Genomic DNA, 26433 nt, shown 5'->3' with positions numbered 1-26433 from the left:
TGTCTTCCGAGGTTCACTTCCCAACCTTAATTACAAAATGATTACTAGTAATAATACCAATTTTAAAAATTTTCTGTAAATTGATAATAACTCTTAAATAATTTACAATAGCAGGGTCGGCCCTGGACCAGGACGGGACGATGAACGTCCGTGCAGGGCCATAAATTTTAAAAAATTATTAATACAACATTTTATCTGATTTTTAATAATAAATTTAAAATATATATATAAAATAATAGGACTGTGAGTTTATTAAGGTGTCAATTGTCATCATTACTTTTTTTATATTAACGTTAATAAAATGTTCAACTTCCCATCAAACTCTAATTCAATTTTTTCCTTCAAAATTTTAAAAAATCAATTGAATATCTTTAATTTGAGGTCTTTCCAAATTCTCACTATCAATGCACCAAATCTATTTCCTGATTTTTCAAATAAATGAAAAAGTTTTATTAACGTTATTTTTTTCTCTTCAAAATTCAATGAGAGGAAAAAGAATTAAGTATAATTAGTCTACTTCTTTTCTCTTCTATATTTCACTACTCCTTTGAAAATTATTACTCACTTTTTAATTTCTCATATTTGTCATAAACACAACAAAGTCACAATTGTTTATCATTACTTGTGGTTCTCGAATAATATTAAAGTGTCTTAAAATTTTAGGTAAGATCTTGTTTCCAATTTCTTTCTTTTGATTTTTATATATTTCCAAATTCTAGATGAGATTATTCTTTTATTTCCAAATGTTATGTTATATATTGAGAAAAATATGTTCAAAAGCATTGATGTTGACACTATCATTAATGGTGTGCATCAAGAAATGCTCAAATGCAATATTTATTTTATAAATATTTATATGCTTAAATATATTTTTGACAATTTTAATAGTATAATGACAATTATTATTCCTTAATTATAGAACATTGCTTTTTTGAATCCATAACTATTAAAAGTTATAAAATGATCGCTTAACTATTCATACGTTCTAAACTCGTCATTTTCTATTAAAAAATAACAGTAGCCTGAGATGAAAGTTTAACTGTTATATGATAAAGTCTAATCCTAGAATCTCAAATGACTATTATATCACAGTTAACAAATTAACTTCTAGCTAAGACTATCATATATATATATATATATATATATATATATATATATATTACATGTACTTTATTAATTAGCACAACTAAGAACCCCTTGAGCGTAGTTTATTAATTTATTTTTTTACTTTTTCTTTCTCTTTGAACTTATCATGACCACTGCTCTCTCCCAAGTCTGTAGAGAAAATCCGATCAACCGACACCATATCATTCCTTTGGATTTCAACTCCGTTATGACAGTTCCCGATTCTCATGCGTGGCCTAAATCCGATGACTTCTCATCCAATCACCGGTTAACGATCCCGATCGTCGATCTTAAAGATCCCAATGCCGTAAAACTCGCAGGGCAAGCATGCGAGACATGGGGTGCGTTCCAAGTTATAAACCATGCCATTCCTTTCAATCTTCTTGAAGAAGTGGAATCAGAGACTCAACGGCTGTTCTCCCTCTCGGCCGAGACGAAGTTGAAGGCTTTAAGCGAACCGGAAGGCGCCACAGGATATGGTCTACCTCTGATATCCAAGTTTTTCCCAAAGTATATGTGGAATGAAGGGTTCACCATCATGGGTTCACCTGCCGATCATGCCAGGGTGCATTGGCCAAACGACAATGCACGTTTTTGATAAGTCCATGCAATTTTCATGCATGACATACTTTGATGAAAATAATGATAAAATTACATGATGGACGGAAGGTTTATTGGGATACGTTCATCTTTGAAAAATTTAAATTCTAACCTACTTTTTTATTTTCTTTATATTATATATTGATGATATAATTTCTTATCTTATGAAATTTTATAATTTTACATCCTTTAAATTTTTAATATAATTTTTAAGTTAGAATTGATAGTATAAAATTTTCTGTTTTGTGCTCGATAAAAACTAAAAAAATACAAATATAGCCTTCTTGAATCGATACATTGAAACCTAAATTGCTCATTTCCTCTAAAACTTCTTCTTGTTGACAAGACTTGACATAGATTTTGGTTTCCTTTTTATGAAAGTGGGTTTTATCTTTGCCCAAGACAAATTTCCCATTTAGTGTGGGTTGGGGACCTTTTAATCATTTGGTCCTATGATTTTATAATTATAGACCACGTCCGGTATAATATAATCTTACCATACCATGTGTGAGGGGGACAAAATAAGATTTAAGAATGACACATTCAATTTATACACAAATCTTATAGGTAGGGTGCATTTATAGTATGTATGATTTAACTATTATATTTTCAATAATTGTTAGATATACTAAATATATGTAATACAAAGGTACATAATATTTTTAATATAAAAATTTATACTTAGATTTTGAAATAGATATAATGAAAAACATCTCTAACGTTTGATTAAATAGTGACTTTGATTTTTATTTTTTCTTTGAGAATTTTGGCCCCAAATGTTTCATTTTTGAGATAAAATGTTCCTAAATAAAGGTGTGAAAGTGCCTTTCTCTCTATAAGAACGGTGCGTTCTGAGGTGTGAAGTAGAGAGAGGAGATTTCATAATTGGGGTTTTGAATAAGACGACCTTTTCATTTTTCATTCTTATTACTTTTTCATATTGAAAAAGTAATAAGAATGAGAGGTGTTAAGCTTTTTATCATCCTGGCGTCGAGCTATTTTTCCGCAGGACATCCCCTACAGTATCGTCACCGCAGTAGAGTTTAACCACCAAGTTCGGGATGGATTGGTGTTGTTCCTCTAGGCCTAGGACACCAGAATATCGAACCATAAACGAAGAAAGGCGTGCGAGAAAAGGAAAAGCATATTGGCTAGTGATTATGAGGCCCCAATTCTTGACTGGAAGGGACACCAAAGGCCTCCGCCCTTCCATCCCATGGATAGATAGAGAGGGAGGGAAGAGCTTTTTGTTTTTTCATGTTGTCAAAGAGTTGAACAATGGATTTTTCGTGTTGTCAAAGAGTTGAACAATGAAAATAGATGGCGAGTGCCTGATCGAATTGATCGGGTCATGTAGGAACAAGGTTCAAGTCTACCGGTCTGTTAGGATGCCTTAGCTGCATACATCACTGCACTTCCACTTGACACCTATCGTAATGATAAACGGGTCGTCTCGCCGTGACCTTCTCTTGAATTCTCAAAACTTCTGTCACTCGATCCCCGCAGGGACAGAGAACCCCTTGCCGTCTCGGCTGTGCTACCGAGGCTCTGGGGAAGTCGGAATAGGAGAGCACTCATCTTGGGGTGGGCTTAGTACTTAGATGCTGTCAGCAGTTATCCTCTCCGCACTTGGCTACCCAACGTTTACCGTGGGCACGATAACTGGTACACCAGAGGTGCGTCCTTCCCGGTCCTCTCGTACTAGGGAAAGGTCCTCTCAATGCTCTAACGCCCACACCGGATATAGACCGAACTGTCTCACGACGTTCTGAACCAGCTCACGTACCGCTTTAATGGGCGAACAACCCAACCCTTGGAACATACTACAGCCCCAGGTGGCGAAGAGCTACATCGAGGTGCCAAACCTTCCCGTCGATGTGAGATAAAATGGATGAAATTATTAGTCAACAAACGATAACACTCTAAAATAAGGGTCTTTTTGTCCTAAAATAAAGTGTTGAGAGTAAAATTCGTCAATAAAAATAATGGCTAAAGTGACTAGTAGTGGATCTAGAAATATTTTTAGGGTACGTATACATATATTAACTCAGACCCGTTTGAAATTTATGTGGCCCTAGGGCAAATTAAAAAGTTGGACCATTATTAAATATAGTTCAATAATGACATGTTATTATCTTATGACACGTCAACATCGTAATTAATTTCTTAATAGTGAGTAAAATGAAACAAAAACTAAACATTAGATATGATTTAAAAAAGAATAATTGAGTGATCAAAATAGAACAAAAGTTATACTTGAGCTACTAACCAAGTAGTTTACCCATTTTTTAATTGGGGCCCTGGGCAAATGTCTGTTCTACCCAGACTCAGTAAGTGACAGATGTAAAAATAAAAAAATAGATGTTCAAAAATTTTAATACCTTTTTTCAACAAAATGGTGTGTAAAATTTCTTATTTTATTCTCATTCTATTAATATATTGAACTATATTTAATAATTTATCCAAGTGAACCCTAAACCCAGTAATAACTACATGAAATCTTTTTTTAAGAATAAGTGCATAAAATATTTTATTTGAGTATGGGTATAAATAAAATTTTAAAATAAGTATAACTAATAAAATAAATAAATAATTAAAATAAATTCAGATTTTCAATATCTATACCCAACCCTACTTTCGTCGGTCACTGAACTGAAATGTAATTATATAGTGAAACGTTTAAAGCATTGACATGAATTTTGGGGTTTTGAAAAAACAGCGATGTGATGGATAGATACCAGAAGAAAATGGAAGCTGTAGCAGTGAAGCTCACAAATATCATCCTGGAATCATTGGAATCTCCGGCGAAGACCAAAAGTGAGAGGTGGGTTCACCTTTCAGCGCCGCCCTGCAGCTCAACTCCTGCACTTCATGGCCCAACCCGAACCGAGCCTCCCTCTTGACCATTCTACACCAAACAACCGTAAGTGCTCTCCAAATCTTCAAACAAAGAGCCCCTTGGGTTACGGTTCTTCCCATTACCGGTGACCTGGTGGTGAACGTCGGCGACCTTTTACATATTTTGACCAATGTTCGGTTCCCTAGCGCACTTCACCGAGCTGTTCTGAACCGAGATGGGTGTCACCGGTTATCAGTGGATTACTTCTATGGGTTACCCTCGGACTGTAGAGTATCTCCGGTTAGAAATTTTGATTTATAATATTGATTCATATAATTTAAGTAATTGATAATTATTATTTTTGTACATACGGTGATGATTAGTGTAGTATTCAAGAGACAATTAACGAGTATAAATCTCTTCGTCTCGTACCATAAAAATATAAATTTAGGTGGTGTAACTGAAAAGTAGATGGAACTTTTAATTATTTTAGTATTGTGTTATTTTGTGATTTAAAAAACATAGTAGAATCAATTTTTTTAAAAACTCAAGGCTCTTAAAAAGAAAACAAGAATACTATCTGTTTTTGAGTTTCGATTTTTCATCAAGAATCAAACAAGTCTTGATATCATCACAAAGAGAATGGAGGATTATACATTATTGGAATTATATAACATTTATTGTTTTTTGTTTTTTGAATATTCAACAATTAATTAAATTTTTATTTTTTTACTGTAATTCTTAATAATTATGTCATAAGTTTAATTTAGTTGATTTAATTACACCATCAAGATCCTTATGCGTTAGTTGATTCCTCCTACAAAATTAATTGATTTTAACATCCCGTCGTTAAAGCTTTTAAATTCCAGCGAAAAACGTAGATACTGATCCGTGATGGTGAAAGAATATGTGGGCATTCAGTCTGAAAATTTCGAGGAAGCAATTTCGATAATTAGAATTTAATATTAAGTAGTACTGCTTTTGTTTTTCCTTTTTCCTCTTTTTCTACACGCTAATGATGGGAAGTATTGTGATTTTGAAAAATATTTAGCTTAAAATATTTGTTTAGAATGTTTTGTAATTAGTCAATAATCTCTTAAATTAGACGATTAAAAACTATTAGTTAACATTTTTTTTCTTCCTTTTTAAGTTTTGGGTTCAATATGTGTTAAGAATAAAATTTTGAACAAAAATCTTTTACTCCTTTTATTTAATGTTATGTGTATTAATGATTAAGTATGGAATATTTAATTTAATTGAATTTTTTTAATAGACATCGTCTCTGACAATCTTCTATAACGAATCGAAACAACTGGTTGTGTTGGAACGATCCTTAAGCTTTTTAGGGCTATGGCAGGGAGCGATCCAAACTTAATATTGGAAAAGATTAGGTTTTAAAGTAAAGAACAAATAAATAGATTTGGAGTTGCCATCGACTTTTGGAGTTAAGTAGGTCGAATACCTAAAAATACCTTTTAAAATAATTTTAAGAAAAATAATTTTAAAAGATAAAAAATGATAACCAAAATTTCGTTTTGAAAAAGGGTTCGAGAGTCGATTACGCGTGGGGAAGGATTAGCACCCCACAACGTCCGAAATTGGTACCTAAACGATTATACATCATCTAAATATTGAAATTGGCAAATTCGAATAACATTTAAATTATGATCCTTTTTAGAAAACTACAATGGGTATTATTTTGCACGAACAATTCTCGAAAATACCTTGTTAGTTAAGGGAGCATTTCCATGGATTCCCATACAAAAGAATAGTGCCCAAATTTTTAGATAAAAGACATATATTAATTACATTAAAAAAACAAATTAATTCGAATATTAAATGTATTATATTGTTCGATCAATTCTTGGAAACACACTCCTTGTCAGTTAAGATGCGTTTCTATAAATTCCTCGAGTAAAATAATATTTGAAAATATTACAACTATAAAAAATTAACAAATACGTAAATGATGAGTCAAAACAATAAAGATAGTGATTTTAGGGATTAAACTACACAATCAACAATAAATAAAGGCAACATTGTAAAAATTTTACAATCTAAGCATTACAATCGTAAATAAACCAAACTTTAATCATTCATGACTAAATGTAAATATTTAAAATAAGACACTCGAATTAAAATAAGCATAAAGATAATATACTAAGCAGAAAAGGACTAAAATGAAATAAAAATAAAAAAGAGCAAAATCATAATTCATCAGTGACTAAAATGCATAAATTGAATATATCATATTCAAATTATAATAGAATAATAAACATAATCCAAACAATGGCTAAAATGAATAAAAAAGTGACAAAATTCGAATAAACCACAATAACAATAGTGACTAAATTAAAACAAGCACAAATTAGAGTACAAAATCAAAGAAATAAAATAAACAGAGGATTAGTGACCGAATGAAAAAACATGCATAAAGTAGAGGGACCTATAAGAAATAAACCAAAAAGTTATTGCTGAGTAAACAGAGGATTAGTGACCGAAAGGAAAAAATACGCATAAAGTAGAGGGACCTGTAAAAAAATAAACCAAAAAGTTATTGCTGAGAAATAAAAATGGTAAATTACTAAATCAATCCCTAAGTATTTAAAAAAATTAAACAGTCACTACACATGACCAAAATGTAAAACACGCCTAAACATACAAGGACTAAACATAAATTAAACCAAAAATATATAATATGCATCAGAAATTGGTAAACTACAAAAAGGTCATACAAGTGACCATTTTGCAAAAACACGCCAAACTTAAAGGGACCTAAGTGCAATTTCCCCTAAAGTTTTCTATAAATATCACCTTTTTATTTTTATTTTTTAAAAAAACTAGAGAGAGAAGGTCTCTCTAGAAAACCGACAAGTAGCCGGTGGCTTACCATCGTTGGTCGCCATCCCGGTCGTCGTACCGTCGCCTTCACTGGTTGCTATTGGCCTCCAAATTTTACTAGGAGATCCTCCTCAACGTCCTCATCGCGGATCTGGGTTTTTTTTTGCAAGAAATGACTTTAACACCGTGAAATAGGGCCATGCCTCTCCAGTTTTCTCAGGTCCCGATCTTCGTCGTCGGCCGTTGGATTGTTCTAATTTTGGGTATGTTGGTCGATGACTCCTATTCTCCCTTCTCACTATTCGAATCTTCAAAAAGAGGCCCTAGTCGCCGGCGTGGTGCTCGGCCAAATGGTGAGGTATCTTTTTTTTCTTTTTTTTTTCCTTTTTGTTTTGGGTTTTATTTTGTTTCGTAAGAAAGAAAAGAAAAGCTGAAAGAAAAAAGAAAAATATTGCTTGAACTCTTTTTTCTGTTTTATTGGTTTTTCTTTTGAAAAATCAAAGGGGAAATTTTACATTTCTTTCGAATCGATATTTTCCCCCTATTTTTAATTCAAATATGCACCCATTTTTACAGAAAAATCGATCCATTTCTAAATTTGGGAACTCCCTTCACTGCATTTCCTTTTTGTTTTTTCATCCCATTACATCAAATTATATAAATTAAATGGTTGATTATTGGGGTGTTACAGTGGTCCTGATGTTCTGGTCGAGGAGCGTGAAATTTGGTTGAGATAAGATTTGGGGTCACTGATGGTGATGGCAGTTGATTTGGTGCTGATGCTTCATGTGGGTGATCAAACCGGGGGTCTGGGTGGTGATGTTTTTATGGGTATTGGGTTTTTTGGGCTTGTTGTTTTTGCAATTTAGGCCCGGGTGGGCTTGTTGTACTGGCCTACAAAAGAAATAAAATAAACGTTAATAATAATAATAATAAATAATAATAAAATAATAATATAATAATAAAATAAAGATAGGCCCGGGCGAAAACGAGTATCGATAACTGCCCCTCTTTGTCCATTCTTGTGTCAACAAGAATAGGGCCAAAATAAAAAGACAACACGTTTTTTTCGGTTCCATCTCTATGCTTTGAAATTTGATAAGGGATCTGCTCCACTGTTTTTGTAGGGTAGATCAGATCGAGAAATGTTGATTCATTCCATTGTTCTTCAGGGAAGATTGAATCAGAGTCGATTTGCTTCACTGCTCTTTAGGAAGACCAAATATGAAAGAAGAAGAATATGCTCCACTACTCTTTAGGGGAGATCAGACTCGAAAAACTTTGATCCACTTCACTGCTCTCCAAGGAAGATTGAATAAGAATCTATTTGCTTCATTGCTCTTCAGGAAGACCGAATCTGAAAGAAGAAGAATTTGATCTAATACTCTTTAGGGGAGATCAGACTCGAGAATATTTTGATTCACTTTGTTGCTCTTTCGAGAAGATTGAATTGAACTTCATTTGCTTCGCAGCTCTTTAGAAAGACCAAATCTAAAAGAAGAAGAATCTGCGCCACTACTCTTTAAGGGAAATCAAACTCGAGAAAACTTTGATTCACTTTCCTACTCTTTAGGGAAGATTGAATCGAACTTGATTTGCTTCGCTATTCTTCAGGAAGACCAAATCTGAAAAATTGACTCCTCTTCACGAGAAAGTCAAGAAGGACAACACTAAAAGATTGACTCATCTTCACAAGAAAGTCAAGGAAGGTAACACTGAAAAATTGATTCCTCTTCACGAGAAAGTCAATGAAGACAACACTGAAAGATTGACTCCTCTTCACGAGAAAGTCAAGAATGAAAATACTGAGAGTTTGACTTACAATACTGAAAGATTGACTTATCTTCGTAGAAAAGTCAAGAATGACAATACTGAAAGATTGACTTCTCTTCACGAGAAAGTCAAGAATGACAATATTGAAATATTGACTCTTCTTCCTGAGAAAGTCAAGAATGACAATACTGAAAGATTGACTTCTTTTTACGAGAAAGTCAAGAATAACACTGAAAGATTGACTCCTCTTCGCAAGGGAGTCAAGAATAACAAATATTGACTTCTCTTCACGAGGAAGTCAAGAATAAAAAAGATTAACTTCTCTTCACAAGGAAGTCAAGAATAACAAAGATCGACTTATCTTAATGAGGAAGTCAAAATAACATAGATTGACTTCTCTTCAAGAGGAATTCAAGAATAACAAAGATTAACTTCTCTTCACAAGGAAGTCAAGAATAAAAAAGATTGACTTCTCTTCACGAGGAAGTCAAGAATTACATTGAAAGATTGATTCCTCTTCGCGAGAAAGTTAAGAATAACAAAGAATTGACTCCTCTTCGCGAGGGAGTCAAGAACAACAAAGATTGACTTTTATTCACGAGGGAGTCAAGAATGACATTGAAAGATTGACTCCTCTTCACGAGGGAGCCAAGTTGAAGCTTCAAGGGAAAATGACCTTTAGTACGATAAGATTGAGTTTTTTAGGAGACATGTTCTAATAAGGCCACAATTGAAATTTCTAGGGAAACCATCTCAAGAGATACAAAATATTTCTCAAATCATATTTTAATAGACATTCTCATGAGAGAGATCAATATTATCATGTATGTATGAAATGATATATGATGTAATGACACAAATTCATATATCATGTATAAATGCATGCTTTCTTGATATGTGGTGGGAACGGCTGCAAGAGCGATCTTTATTCTCTTCCTTATTAAGTTGTCTTTTGTTTGCACCAGTGTGCACTCTTGTAATTCTTGAGTTGTGTCAATTTCTTCTTACCCCCAACAAATTTTTACCCATGATAAGATTGGCTTTCTCCGCCTAATCTTATGTAGAAATCTAATAGAGTTTTCATCTTTGGAAAGAGGATCCATCATTTTAAGCTTTGGAGATTGTGTATGTGTTGTTGCCCTATAGCGAGAAATCAAAGGTCATTGCCTGTAGCTGACCATTACAACAACTGATGGAATATCAGAATGCCTAAGAGAGCCATGAGATACATCTATGCCAAGGATGATGGTTGGAACCTTAGAATCAACTGGAATTGAAGGTGTTTGCTCAATTGCTAACCTCAAACTTAGCCCTCTAAGTTTTGCATTAATTTTTAGAAGCAAATTCATTGTTTCACATTTTCATTCTTCACATCTTTATGTTTCATTGAAAATAAATGTTTGTTCAATTCAATGATCTTGTACCTTTATGTTTCACTGAAAATAAATGTTTCTTCAATTCAATGATTTTGTATTCCTGGATGATACGGGCCTTCAAAATGCCCCAACATTTATCATTTCCTTGCCCCAACACTAATTCTAAGCATGAACTTTATGTCTGAGAGATATGTGTCAACTACCAAGACCTACTCCAGAGGGATTGCCTTGTTTGAAAATGTTTTTTCTTATTTTTATTTCTAAAAAATTGAAAAATATCAACTAAAAGAATTTTAAATATGTTTAATAAAAAATTTTGAAAAATATTTCCCCTTTCTAGGTTTCACAATTGAGACAAATCATAAAACAAGAGTTTAATGAATATCAAATAAGTTAACTACTCTTTTAATCTTTAAAAAAATCATAGCCCATTGGCAAGTGTCAAAATTACTGACAAATTTAAGGTGTAGGTTGATTCTGAAAAGGTAAGGTCTCTCATGTTGGCCTTTTTATTACAACATATTTGTGTCTTTGGGCATCCACTAACTTGAAGAAGTGGTTGTTATGCTCATCTTGTAAGGATACTTATTAGTTCCAAACTCTCAGGAACACCTTTGGGATGTGTAGTACTTCATCAAGAGCCTTGTAAGACTGTCTCTTATGTCATCATTGCACAATTTCATATTCGAGTTGCCCTTTAAGGTTTTCAACTTGAATAATCCTTTAAGGTATTCAAAATTTTATTTCTTGAACCCCCTTTATTATTTTTGCTATCATGCATTAAAGATTTTAGAAAACCAATTTTTGCAAATAGAAAATTAATCCTGGGAAGCAGAATGAAATATGGTGATAGTCTCTTTCACTTAGAAATCCATGTATGATTAGAATGGACTTGCCAGGAACGTAATATAGGCCAGGACTCACGGTTATGAAAGAAAGGGATAAGTAGGCCCAAACAAGTGTTCAAGGTTAATTGAACCAATGACCAATTCATTCTGATGCCTCCAATCTTGCTTTGCTTGACTTGGATCTTCTTGCTAATTGTCTTTTATTTTCTTTGGTTTTTTCTAGACCTCTAGACTACCTATTTTTAGGTTTTCACCCTAGAGTTCATCTTCATTCTCTTATATCTTCAACATTTCTTGCTCTTGTTGTTGGATATAAATCTTTGAGACGATTTCACTTGATCAAACTCATGGTTTGAGACACCATGAGTCACTTATCTTCAAATATTTTATTTATTTTCTCACTTTTTCTTTTTTTCTTTTTTCTTTTTCCTATTTTTCTTTTTCTATTTTTTTTCTATTTTTATTCTTTATTTCTTTTTTTCTTCTTCTTTTTTCTTTCTTTTTTATCTTTATCTTTTTATTTTCTCTTTTTTATGAATTTATTGGATGAGTATAAGATTCCAATTGCTTTGAGCAACTTCTTTTCCTCTTTGTTTCTTGTATTTGGAACTTGTTTCGTTGTTCTCAACTGGATTTGATCTCTGAGCTACATTTGATCTTCCATATTGTTACTTTTATTCCTCTTTATTTAAAGGAGACTTGCCCCTGTTATAAAATTAGATTGACGATATTTACTCCTGCATGCAGATATCATTCAGTTTGCCCTTCAATGTGGAGGGTGATCTTGGTTAGGGTTGAATTAGAAGAAAAATAATTCAGGCTCAAATGGGGACAACAAGGGATCTATTTTCTCTTTTTGTGAAGAGATAAATGAAATAATGCCATTCATCATTCCATATATAGAAGTCCTTGTAAAAAGAGGTATCATGAGGGGATGAATATTCAGAATTAACTTTTATTTACATGAAAACAATGTAATTAATGCATGATAGAATTATTTAAATGATTCCCTTTATTTTTTCTTTTTCTTGCTTTAAGTATGCCCCAATTATTCGAGTTTCTCTTCAAAAAGGTGATCTATGATGCCCCATCTCGTCTCTTCTTGCAAGAAGATTCTCGGACAAATGAAAGTTTTGCACTTTGAGGCCTTTCAGTTTCAATGATATAAAGAAAAATGATGGTTTTGTATTTGAAAAAGACAAAGGTGTGACTTTGAAGTAATGTATATAGGGGAATGTAGTGTTATAAAAAGATCGTCTCTTCCTGGAAATGTAAAAGTATGGATTTAGTGTCTCAAAAAAAGGTAAAGGTGTAACTTGAAGTCTTAAATAAACGTAGTGTCAAAATTTCATTTTGATAATGACCAAGAATTATATAAGGTAAAACGAATAAAGTAATTGTGTTTTTGGCTTAGGAAGAGACATGAAAGGTCTAATTTTTCCACTTGCCGAAGATCTATAATTATTGAAAAATTAAAAGAATCCTTAATTAATTTGATACTCAAAGAACAAACAGATTACAAATTTGATTCATTGCTCATAGCCTTAAAAGTAACATAAGTTCAATCATAAACATTTTTACAAAATATTTAGTAAATAAAGAAACAAACTCAAACAAGACCCTGTAATTGAAACAGATCTCCATGATGATTGAAATGATCTTTTCCTAATTAGAATGGCCCATTACTCATCAGAAATATGGGTGCTTGGTTGGATATTCAGGGTTATTACAATCTAATGCCCCACTTTCTCATTAAAAACCATGCTCCCGAATCGATCAAATTTTGTAACATACTCCTCGGTACCCCACAGTTCTTAGCCGCATGCCCCAAGCTTCATATCCTTGGCTCTCCAATCTTCTTTAGGCATGAATGTGGTGGCCTTAATTTACCTTCAATATTACTATCACAAGATTCTCTGCGATTTATCCGTGATAAGATTCTCTGCGATTTATCTGTGATTAATGCACGCTGAGATGCAATATATTATGCAATGTATGACATTCATATGTGAATGTAAAGATTTAAAAATTTACATACGAATCAAAAATACAGAAATGAGAAAGAAATCAAAATGTGCGATGCAAATGCATATATGCAAAAGGTGCTATTCCAAAGTGACCATTTTAAAATAATTTTCATTGAACACATGGATTTTGATATGTCAAACAAACTTTACATATAAGGGATAACCTTAACTCCTAACTTTTCTAATTCTCTCAGAAGTCGTGTTAACTACTCTCATGCTCGAGTTCTGAGTTGTCAATCTACTTTAATTTTATTGCAAAGCCAGCTAAATCAATCAACTTGTGAACCACATTGCTTGCTTGGATCATAATTTCTTACATGACATCGTCTTATTCCTTCATCTTCTGTGCCAATTCTCGAAGCTGTAGACAATGTTGTTCATTCTTCCTCTTAAGAAAGTTTTCATTGTTATGAACTCCTTGGGCAATATCTTCAAAATTATCTACAATCTTCATCAATATATTGTTCCTAGCTCTAGTGGTTCTAGCTCAGCATCAATTTCATGCTTATGGCGCTGATATGAAGTTTCCTTGTTAGCTATGGACATATCCAACATCTAATTCTTGACTTGGCATCTTTCCAAATCGTTCATGGTTGTATTGCATCTCCTTTCTGCAACCTGTAAAACATGAAAGGTCTTCTTGGTTGGACCTTCATGCATCTTGCTAATCTTTCTCCTTTGTTCAATATCATTTTTTAGTTTAGTGACCCCTGTTGTCTACTCCTCAAGGGATGTACTTGAACTTTATACCTTAGAAAACCTTCTTCCTCCTTAATTATATTGCGTTTTGTAAGTACTATAAAACTATACGCAAATAATGTGCAAGTATACACAATCACTCAAGTAATAAGTGAGTGAGTATTGTATCCATAGGTAACCAAAGCTAAGCACTACTCTATCTAAGTATAGTTAGTGTTGATATATACAATATCACGACAATGGAAAATGTATGTTGGTGGATATGGATTGATGGTCTGATGGTGTAGCAAATGGAAATGCAGTGGCAAGAACATATTTTAATGTTGAGAATGATTGAAATGTTAAGGCAATGAAAATTGGTAAAAACAATAAATAAATGATAAGACGATAATCCTCACACGAAAAGCTTCCACTGGAATGAATGGTAGGGATTGATTTAAGGATGCTAAACCTATCTCTCAGGTATATTTAATCTATCTAAAATTCACTTGCTCGATAGGGTTTGCTGAAAGTGCTCCCGCTATCTCTAGTCAAAGGAACCTAACAGAATAAAATGCCACGGCATCTCCTCTCACTCTCAGATATGGAAGCCTACACTATTGATAAAAACTACCCTTTTTAGTAATTGAAATCCTATGTTAGTCACTCTCGAGTACTAAGGGATTAGGATATAATATTCCTAGGCCGGTTCAAAGCTTATAAAAATACTATAGCCCATTACTTATGAGGATCTTGTCTTGTGTTTCTCTCGAATACTACAAGTATTTTTAGCTAGGTTTTCTCTCGAACACCTAACCTTCATCTAAGAAATAGACACTCTCATGCCTCTTACAAGCTTAGATGATGAAGCATACATAAGCAAAGCAAGCAAATACCAAAGATAAACATAAATCTACCAATAAAATAAAGTTTAAACATCCAGCAAAATAACCCAACCAAATAAGGTTAGTTTATGGCGGGGTTTGAATCATCCATAGAACAAGCCATGAAATATTCATTCCAATAACCCAATAATAAATAGAAAGATAGCATCAAAGGGAAGAGGAGAAGCTTTCGACGCGCGCCACTAGAGCCCTCCTCGACCACCACGAATCGCCTTAGCTCACTAGCTCCTCTCGTACACCTAGCTCACCATTCCTTGGAGCTTATCAATGGAGGAACACCACTCAAGGAAGAAGAAAGGAAAACAGAGAAAAAGGTTAAAAAAATATTACTGAAAATCTTCATTCTCTCTCCGTATCCGTATTTCTTTTCTCTCCCTTCTGAGGTGTAATATATAATAAAAATATCTAGGGGTAATGATGAGGTTGGTGGGTTTAAAATAACCCTTATACCCCTAGAGTCACACCTTGTGCGTCAACCTTATCCTCTAGGTGGCAGTGGTGGTCCCTCACCAGGCGGTTATAGCCATCATTCACGTGCAGTGCCATCTATCATTGTACAAAAATATCTTTTTGTCCTTTTCTGTGCCAGAAATGCCAAGGTATTTCAACATGCTTTAGCAACGTGTGATGCCACGACATTCCTTCCCATTGCAACCTTTTTCTTGCTATTTCCTTCACACCACAACCAATCTGCACCTTTCTCATACAATACCCTTAAGAGATAAAATAGGAATACCACCACAAATGCAACTATGCAACTATATGATCCTAAAATGACTAAAATGAGCTTTTAAACAAATAATAAATTAAGTGAAAAAGGCCTTTAAATTAGCCTTTTTAGGAAGTTATCATACCCCCAAACTTAATCTATTGATTATCCTCAAGCAATGAATATCAATTACATAAGCAGAATGCCATGGCAATTTTCAACAAGGACAATAGGACAAAAATTGAATTTCAACCCTTAGAAAAATTGGCTTCAACATGTTAGACATATCAAGAATTCAAGTACTTTTTCCTAGATCAAGATCCTTTGTGGTAGTGTGTGTACGTGATTATATCCAATCTATACTTAGCAAATTTAGACAATTTCTAATCAAGTCCTCTAGTTTTTTCCAAGGCATTTACTTATTCATTAAGCACATTTTTACTCCCTTTTTAATGAACCTTTTTTTATTGCTGTTACAAAGGGAGTCAGCTCATCACACCTACTCTCCCACACTCTAGGTGAAAGGGAGCATACCTTCCACCCGAGCTAGTTAAGTAGAGTCATCCCGTGACTACTTTCATTCACTCATATGCGCGTGACTGCCATTTATTAAAGAGAGTTCCAGGCAATGCCATGGCAAAGAGGAGTGTCCCTTTACACTATGCCTAAGCATTTATTCACAGTCTCAGATATAAGGGAGTTGTTTTTTATTTATCTTTTAAGAACAATACTATATTTCAATGCCAAAACTAACTAGAGTTTCTTCATAAAATTTTTCTAAATTTCCTAAGTATAGAGAACATACAAATCGTGTAAAAATAATTCACAAAGGATCAAGCCCTAGAGTCAGTTCTATAATTATCAATAGTCATTTATATTCAATTTCTAGGCTAACAAGTTCATCATCATCGGGTATCCTCAAAACATTCTATTTAACTATCCTACTATTTACTTATGCCATGGCATAATGTTACGCTAATGCTATCATGCACATGCTCTACCAAGAACACTACCTCCCCCAAACTTAAGGGAAGAATTGTCCTCAATGCTTAAAGAGAACTAAAGTAAATAAGAACTATATGACATGCAATGAAATGCAAAGTAAATGCAAAAGGATGCAAGTATAAGTACCTTATGGTTTGCGTGGTGGTGTTGCCTTGGAGGTGCTAGCAACTCCTCGTCTGGTGTGCTTACGCAGTGGTGTCGGGCTGGACTTTGAAGATGTAGAGTAGTAATGCTATATATTGATGCGTCCAATCGAGGTTTTGGTACGCCGGCCACTAAGTGGTGTAGGAGAAAGACCAGGCACATGAACGAGGATGGGTGTTTTTTCAGTAGGAGCAACAGGTGATTCAGGTGTCTCGAAACGTTACAGATCAGGAGTCGATTCATCAATAGGAGGATCGATGTCATCTTGCTCTGGCTCAGGAGATGCCTCGACATTGAATGCCGGCAGAATTTCATCAGCCTGGAAATTTCTATTGGAATTGGGGAAGGATTTCTTGGAACATCGTTTCCACCACATCATATCTCTGCTTAAAATAACCAAAGAAATTACGAATATCACCGTGTAAAGCACGTAAGTGAGTCTGAGTTTGCATTACAACTTCTTTGAGAGTAAGCATTCTTGCCTCGACATTCGATTATTCATCACCTGCAGACTTCTCATGAGCAGGGGTCTTAGATTTTGGGTTTTCAAGTCCCAATAACAATGGTAATCTAGCCCTAGTAATGCCCGAAACTTTATGTAAAATCTCATCAAAAGCATTCTCATTTACCTTTTTCTTACGACACAAAACAATGATCAAATTGGGGAACACTAAAGTACTTGCCTTTTTACTTAAACACTCATACACTTGATGAACAATGATTCGACTCACATCAATAGGACAGGCTACCATGATCGAATGTAAAAGTATTAAATGAGAAAGAGATACTATCGTATTGTGAGATGTAGGCATGAGTTTATGCTTCAGAAAATTGTTCCACAACTTGGCACACGGTTGTAGATGTTCACGATTAATGAAATGAAGGCTGGCTTGACGACCATTCCATGTGGTATTGGTGAAGCATAAGTCCTCCAAAATATAATCATATGTGGCGCTATCAACATAATTTTCGAACTTGGCATGTTGGTCCTCAACATCCTGCAAATGAAAATATCTATTAATCGCATGGTGTAAACTAAATGTCTTACATCGGACGAAAATGGAGTGTATTTTGACTTGGAGATGTTGGCTTAAAACTCTTTAACCAGTGAAGCATTCACTAAACCCGGATGCCTTGCAAATGTTTTCCATTTTTGTGGAGCAACAATGTCCATTACGTCCGGTCCAAAGCCACCGTCGACTTCATCGGTTATGGGGGAAAATAAAGAAAGAAGAAGAAGCTTTGAACAATGTCCATTTTTTCCAATATTTATAAAGCAAGAAAAATGAAAAAGGAAGAAGCTTTGAAAGCTTGAAGAATTTCAGTTATGGGGGAAAATAAAGAAAGAAGAAGAAGAAATGAGAGAGAAAAAGAAAAAATTAAAAATGAATTGAGTGATAGGACGGTTGAAAGAAATGAGTGGGTGAGGGTAAATGGGTATATGGGAAAAGAAAAAAGTAAACTATAAAAGTAATGGTGATGGGACAAAACAGTGGAGAGAGAAAATTAAAACCAAAATAAAATAAAATAAAATAAAAAGAAATAAATAAATTTTTCCCCAATTAATTACTTTGTCCTTTCCTCTCTTGGTAACCGCTCCTTGCACGACTACAGTACTATGGTCCCCTACAAAACAAATATAAAATTATCTACAAAATAAAATAAGAATAAAAATTAAAAATTAAAATAAAGGAAAGATTAAATTTATTATTTATGCACAGTCACGGAGTTCAATGCCGTGGCATTAAAATTTGGTTCTCAGCTGGGCATTCTTCAGCATCATGCAAATACAACAATGCCTTGTTTTGCGGTGGTGGAACTCCATTATATGCTTTCAGACGCTGGCCATTGACTTTGAAGATAGTCCCATCCTCTATATTCTTGATGTCAACTACTCCATAGGGATAGACACAATGCACCTCAAATGCTCTTGATCAGTTTTTGGTCGTTCCACTTCTTGGTTTTCTCCTTGTATATTCGAGCATTCTCATATTCTTGTTCTCTAAACTCTTCTATTTCATTAAGTTCCAGTAATCTTTGCTCCCCATCTAACTGAGCATCAAAATTCAATAGCTTAATGGCTCAGTACGCCTTATGTTCAAGTTCAACCGGGAGATGACAAGTTTTCCCATACACTAGCTTGAATGGTGACATTCCCAAAGGAGTCTTGAACACTTTCTATAAGCCCAAAGTGCTTCATCTAACTTTGGCGACCAATCATTCCGCCTTGGGTTCACCACTTTCTCTAAAATCTGCTTGATCTCTTGATTGGATATCTCTGCTTGGCCATTTTTCTGCGGATGATATGCCATGTAAATCTTATTTCAAACTCCATATCTCCTTAATGCCTTGGCAATCAAATTGTTATCGAAGTTAGTTCCTTTATCACTAATGATAACATGAGGTACTCCAAACCGAGTGAAAATATACTTGTGCAAAAACTTGAGTTTCAGTTCCTTTTCTATCTACCACCTCTAAGTCAAATTTTTGCAAAAGTAAGATCCACCTAATAAGTCAAGGCTTTGCATCCTTTTTGTTCACTAAGTATTTTATAGTCGAATGATCAGTGTGAACAATAACTTTAGTGCATATTAGGTATGGTCTAAATTTATCAAAAGCAAATACCACGGCAAGCAATTCTTTCTTAGTGGTGGTGTAGTTCAATTGTGCTTTATTCAAAGTGTGACTAGAGTAATATATAACATGAAAAAGTTTACCTCGGTGTTGCCCCAAAGCAGCTCCTACGACATTATCGCTTGCATCACACATCAGCTCAAATAGTGATGTCCAATTGGGAGGAACTATAATAGGTACCGAGATCAATCATTGTTTCATCTCAGTGAATGCGTTGAGGCATAACTCGTCAAACACAAAGTGTTGGTTTTATTGAAGCAATGTGCACAAGGGCTTAGAAATCTTGGAGAAGTCTTTGATAAATCTTCTATAGAATCCAACATGTCCAAAAAACTTCTTATACCCTTGACCGAAGTTGGTGGTGTCAACTTTTCAATTACTTCAATCTTTGTCTTGTCTACCTCAATACCATTGTGAGAAATTTTGTGGCCAAACAAAATGCTTTCAGTCACCATGAAGTGACATTTTTCCCAATTTAAGACCAAATCAGTCTCCTCGCATTTTTTGAGAACTTTTTCCAAATTACCGAGGCATCGTTAAACAATCATCTCCATAAACTGAAAAGTCGTCCATGAAAATCTCTAGGAAATCCTCAACCATGTCTAAAAATATAGCTTACATACAGCGCTGAAATGTTGTTGGGGCATTACAGAGTCCAAAAGACATCCTCCTAAAGGCAAAAATGTCATAGGGACAAGTAAATGTAGTCTTTTCTTATTCATCTAGTGCAATGGCAATTTGATTGTACCCCGAGTACCCATCCAAAAAGTAATAGAATGCTTTGTCGGCCAATCGATCAATCATTTGGTCGATGAAAGATAGATGAAAATGGTCATTCTTTGTAGTTTTGTTGAGTTTTCGATAATCCATGCATATCCTCTATCCATTAACAGTACGAGTGGGTAATAGCTCATTATCCTAGTTAGTAACCACATTCATACCTCATTTCTTTGGAACACATTGTACAGGGCTCACCCATGAGCTATTTGAAATAGGGTAAATCACTTCAGCATCAAGCCATTTTATTTCTTTCATTACCACTTTCTTTATAACAGGGTTGAGTCTTCTTTGTGGTTCTATTGAATTGTCGTGGCAATCTTCGAGTAGAATCTTATGCATGCAGATCGTATGACTAATTCTTTTCAAGTCGGCCATAGTCCAACCAATTGCTTTCTTATGCTGCATCAAAATAATTAACAAACTTTGTTCTTGATTAGCAGTAAGGTTAGCGGAAATAATCACCGGTAATGTTTTATCGCTACCTAAGTAAACATATTTAAGATGCCCTGGCAAAGTCTTAAGCTCTAGAGTAGGTGCATACAATAATGAAGGCTTGTGAGGATTAAATTCATTAAAATTCATACATGATCTAGCTTGAAGTAAGTTAGATTGCTCCTCCAAAATTGGGAAGTTGTCGTACTCCACTAAGCTTTCATCATCCACCTAATATTCCTTTTCTACTACCTGAATGAAATTATTCTAACAAAGATGTTCTTCAATTACTGAGTTCAATTCAAAAATGCCTTGGCATTCTTCAGTGTCATTGACATACTTGAGAGTTCGGCACACATTGACAGTCATGCACTGGTCAGCCACTCTCATGGTGAGTTCACTTTTTTCGCAATCTATCAAAATATGACCAGTGGCTAGGAAAGGTCTTCCTAGAATAATGGGTGCCTTGGCATCAACTTCGCAATCCAGAATTAAAAAGTCGACCAGAAACACAAACTTATCCACCTTTACTATGACATCCTCGACTCTCCCTTCAGGTTTAACATGGGATCTGTCGACAAGTTATAAAATAACTGATGTTGGTCTTGCATCTCCTATGAAAAGCTTCAAGAATATAGATTTTGACATTAAGTTAACACTTGAACCAAGATCACATATTTCCTTTCCAACGAAATTAGCTCCAATAGAACAAGGAATAATGAAGTTTCCTGGATTATTTTGCTTTGGAGGCAACTTACTCAATGAAGAACAAAATTCTATTGTTGTGGCAACAATCTTATAAGTATCTACTTTCCTCTTCCTGGTACAAATTTCCTTAAGAAATTTGGCATACGTCGGCATCTGTTCAATAGCTTCCAAGAGAGGTACGTTAATATGGAGATGATCAAGAATGTCCACAAACTTCTTGAACTAAACTTCACAATTATGCTTCTTCTATCTTTGCGGGAAGGGTGGTGGGGGTCTAGTTCCCTTAACTGCAGGAATAGGATTTGCTTTTACCTTGGCATCTGAATCTGGTGCCTTAGTAGAATCATTAGTAGAACCCTCCTCCTTGTCCTTATCAGAAATGATATCATCATGTAATTCAACTTCACCATTGTCAATAGTGGGAGTAGAGTCATCATGTTGTGCCTAACTAGTCTTGACTTGTTGACTGATTTGTGTTCCACTCCTAAGAGTTAACACATTGTAATACTCCTTTCTATGCATCTTAGTGACTTCAGTATCACTTGGAAAACATCCTTCATGACGCTCTTGTAATGCCGTAGCAATCTGACCAACTTGACCTTCCAAAGCTCTTAGAGATGAGCTATGGCTTTGAAGTAAGGCGCCTTGACTATGAAGTAAAGCTCTTTGATTCTTAATTGATGTAGAATGGTCTTGCAATATTATCTTCGTAGTAAATATGAACTCTTTAATTGTAGCTTCCAGTGAACTCATGTTTGCTAAAGATGGAGCTCCTTTGTTAGTAGTATGCCATGGCATAACATTTTGGTAACCTTGAGGCTCATTGTGATTCTGCTGCCGAGTGGGCTGACTAGTATTATGGGCTCATTGATTTCCCCATGAGAAATTGAGATGCTGACATCATCCAACATTTTAAGTGTTAGAGTAAGGATTATTATTGCCTCGATTGTAATTGTCTACAAAGTTGATGGAATCATAGTTGGTCGGGCATTCACTGTCGTGGTGATTGCCTTGGTAAACAGACATACCAAACTAGTTGCTTTCATTTCCTTCACATCAGTGAAACGTTGTAAATTTTTCAACATATTAGTGATAGTTGAGAGTTGAGCGGACACCGAATCCTTGATATCTAACTCGAATGCTCCAGGTGCTTTCCTCCCACTCCCAAGCCTTGAGGAAGGAAATTGATAATCATTATTAGCAATTTTGTCCAAGATAGCAAATGCCTCAGTAGGTGATTTATCCAACAATGTCCCATTTGCAGAGGCATCCAGCATCATCCTCGTTGGTGCATTGACTCCATTATAGAACATAACTACTTGATTCCAATCGTGAAAACCATGATTTGAATATTTTCGAAGGAAACTCTTGTAACGATCCCAACACTCATACATGGATTCGTCATTGCCCTGGCAAAAAGATGTTATGTCATTCCTTAGTTGAGTATTCATGTTTGGTGGGTTGTACCACAATAAGAAACTCTTACAAAAACACCCATGATTCCATCGAACCGGATGGAACACCACTCAACCAAGCTCTTGCTCGCTCACACAATGAATACGAGAACAACTTTAATTTCAGAACATTTGCATGCACTCCTTATTGGCGGAAATAATCATAAACTTCCAGAAAATTTTGAATATGCTGCCTGGTATCTTTAGTTTGCATACACCAAACTGCCCAATGGAATTCAACAAGTTCAATATGACTGGTTTAAGCTCGAAATGTGTAGATTGAATTTCAAGTGCCACAATTCCAGGATTCAACTCATCCAATATCGAATTTAAATAATCTCGAATAGCACGAGGCCTTTCAGCAGGTTCAACATTTTCTAATGCCTCGGCATTCGGAATTCTGTCATCCTGACCAATATCTTAGTTTTTAATCTGATACATATTTCCTCTAGTGCATTTAGCACGTCTCCTTTGTCTAAAGAGTCTTTCAATTTCAGGTTCTATCAATTTCAATGGCTCTTCGGAATGAATTCTAGGCATACACTAAATAAACCTGAAAATTAATAAAAAAATAAATATCAAGTAAACTATACACAAATAAAAAATCAAAAATAAAATGCTCTAGCAAAACTAATTAACTTCAGGCTGCCAATCCCCAGCAACGACGCCAAAAACTTGTTTCGTGTTGTGAGTACTATAAAATTATATGCAAATAATGTGCAAGTATATACAATCGCTCAAGTAATAAAGTGATGAGTGAGTATTGTATCCACAGGGATTGGGTGAAATTAAAAAAGTCTAACCAAAGCTAAGCACTACTCTATCTAAGTATAGTTAGTGTTGATATATACAATGTCACGACAATGGAAAATGTATGTTGGTGAATATGGATTGATGGTTTGATGGTGTAGCAAATGGAAATGCAGTGGCAAGAACAGATTTTAATGTTGAGAATGATTGAAATGTCAAGGCAATGAAAAATGGTAAAAACAATAAATAAATGATAAGACGATAATCCTCACACGACAAGCTTCCACTGGAATGAATGGTAGGGATTGATTTAAGGATGCTAAACATATCTCTCAGGCAGATTTAATCTATCTAAACTTCACTTGCTCGACAGGGTTTGCTGAAGTGCTCCCATTATCTCTAGTCAAAGGAACCTAACAGAATAGAATGCCACGACATCTCATCTCAGTCTCAGCTATGGCAGCCAACACTGTTGATAAAAACTACCCTTTTTAGTCATTGAAATCCTATCTTAGTCTCTCTCGAGTACTATGGGATTAGGATATAGTATTCCTAGGCCGATTCAAAGCTTATGAAAATACTATAGCCCATTGCTTATGAGGATTTTGTCTTGTGTTTCTTTCTAATACTACAAGTATTTTTAGCTAGGTTTCTCTCGAACACCTAACCTTCATCTAAGAAATAGACACTCTCATGCCTCTTACAAGCTTAGATGATGAAGATTACATAAGCAAAGTAAGAAAATACCAAAGATAAACATAAATCTACCATTAAAATAAAGTTTAAACATACATAAAAACAACCCCACCAAATAAGGTTAGTTCATGGTGGGGTTCGAATCATCCATAGAATAAGCCATGAAATATTCGTTCTAATAACCTAATAATAAATAGAAAAATAGCAGCAAGGGGAAGGAAGAAGAAGCCTTCAACGTGAGCCACCAGAGCTCTCCTCGACCACCATGAATCGCCTTAGCTCACTAGCTCCTCTCGGATGTCTAGCTCGCCACTCCTTGGAGCTTATCAATGGAGGAACACCACTCAAGGAAAAAGAAAGGAAAACGGTGAAAAAGATAAAAAATATTGGTGAAAATCTTCCTTCTCTCTCCGTATCTGTATTTCCTTTCTCTCCCTTATGAGGTGTAATATATAATAATTATATCTAGGGGTAATGATGAGGTTGTTGGGTTTAAAATACCCCTTATACCCATAGAGTCACACCTTTTGCGTGAACCTTATCCTCTAGGTGGTAGTGGTCCCCCAACAGGCAGTTACAACCATCATACATGTGCAGTGCCAGCTGTCCTTGTACAGAAATATCTTTTTGTCCTTTTCTACGCCAAAAATGGCAAGCCATTTCAATCTGTTTCAACAACGTGTGATGCCACATCATTAATTCCCAGTACAACCTTTTGCTTGTTATTTCCTGCACACCACAACCAATCTGCACCTTTCTCTCAGACAAACACCCTTAAGAGATAAAATAACAATACCACAAAAAATGCAACTATATGAAACTACATGATCCTAAAATGAGTAAAATGAGCTTTTAAAAAAACAATAACTTAAGTGAAAAATGCCTTAAAAATAGCCTTTTTAGGAAGTTATCGGATGCCCCCACTGATATCCTTACCTTTAAACGCTTTTGGCTCCAACCTAACATAACATTCAGTTACCAAATAGGTAGACCTTTCATCTCGAACTCCACGATCTAAAAGGTGTTGGACTAGATGCTTGAAAGCGGTGTAATTCATAATGGCAAGTCCTTGAGTTCATCTCGACTTGGATTGAACTGGAGTCTTCAGATTTTTTCTCCTGACGTTGGGAGCAGACTCTCAAATGACCACGAGTTTTGATTGCATTGCTTCTTTTCATATTTCAATACTTCTACAGTTGTCACTATTTCCTTGGTATCTCCAGACAACCTGTTAATGTGAATAGTGATTATGCATGATTTCTCAGATCGACTAGACTCATCTTGTTCTAAAGTAGTCACTTGTGTATTTGACGTCGCATGATCATTTTCATCGAGCTCCTTCATTTATGTTACAAAAATATCTTTTCCCTTTGCTAGAGTAGCTTATTTATCCATCCTCTTATACATTTTCTCTTTCATTCCTCTTATCTCATTTTATTCTTCGTCGGACATACGATATTTGGGTGCATAGCTCTCTACTATTCTCAGAGTCTCCTGAAGATGTCATTCCCTAGCTGTGTTATAGTTTACTTAAACGTAAAACTTTTTGTCCATCATGAAAACCTTTTACTCTGATGACAACTCATAAATCATCACCTTTTGATTATGTCATGGTCATGCAATGCAAGCAAAAAGAAAAACAATCATAAAAAACAAGTTAATACAAATGATATAACAAGATTATTATAGAAACAAATAGCAAAATTGATAAGCTAATGCAAAATGATATTGCAAGTACAGATGAAAATACAAATACACAAGGTGTTAATTCCAAAAGAGACCACCATAGAACAACCTTCATCAGACCATAAGTTATCCTTACACTGGAAAGACAAGCTTCATTTTCTTCATTTACTTAGTCTAAGCCTTTCTCGCGATTTAATGTTGTCTTTGTAGTCGTTGTTGGACTTCTCAAAGTGTTGATACGTCTATCTTCATTTTAATTCACCTACTATAATTTTTGGATCTCTAGACCTTCATTTTCGTGGGATTCTCCAAAAGGCAAGTGTCCTTGATATCTCGCGAAGGATCTTCTTACTCTTGACCCAACTATTTTCTTGCTATTTGATACCATCTTGATCTTTGTTTAATGGGAATCTTCGATCGATC

The 26433-nt window shown here is 34.8% G+C and overlaps 1 pseudogene; it reads left to right on the top strand.

The window, feature by feature from the left end:
* The first annotated feature begins 1196 nt into the window (after positions 1 to 1196).
* LOC120197559 lies at positions 1197 to 5527 on the top strand (annotated as a pseudogene).
* The last annotated feature ends 20906 nt before the right edge of the window (positions 5528 to 26433 follow it).

This window comes from Hibiscus syriacus, unplaced genomic scaffold (genome assembly GCF_006381635.1).
Source record: "Hibiscus syriacus cultivar Baekdansim isolate YM2019G1 unplaced genomic scaffold, ASM638163v2 tig00117048_pilon, whole genome shotgun sequence".
NCBI classification, from domain to species: Eukaryota; Viridiplantae; Streptophyta; class Magnoliopsida; order Malvales; family Malvaceae; genus Hibiscus; species Hibiscus syriacus.
This window is presented reverse-complemented; position numbering and strand designations above follow the sequence as displayed.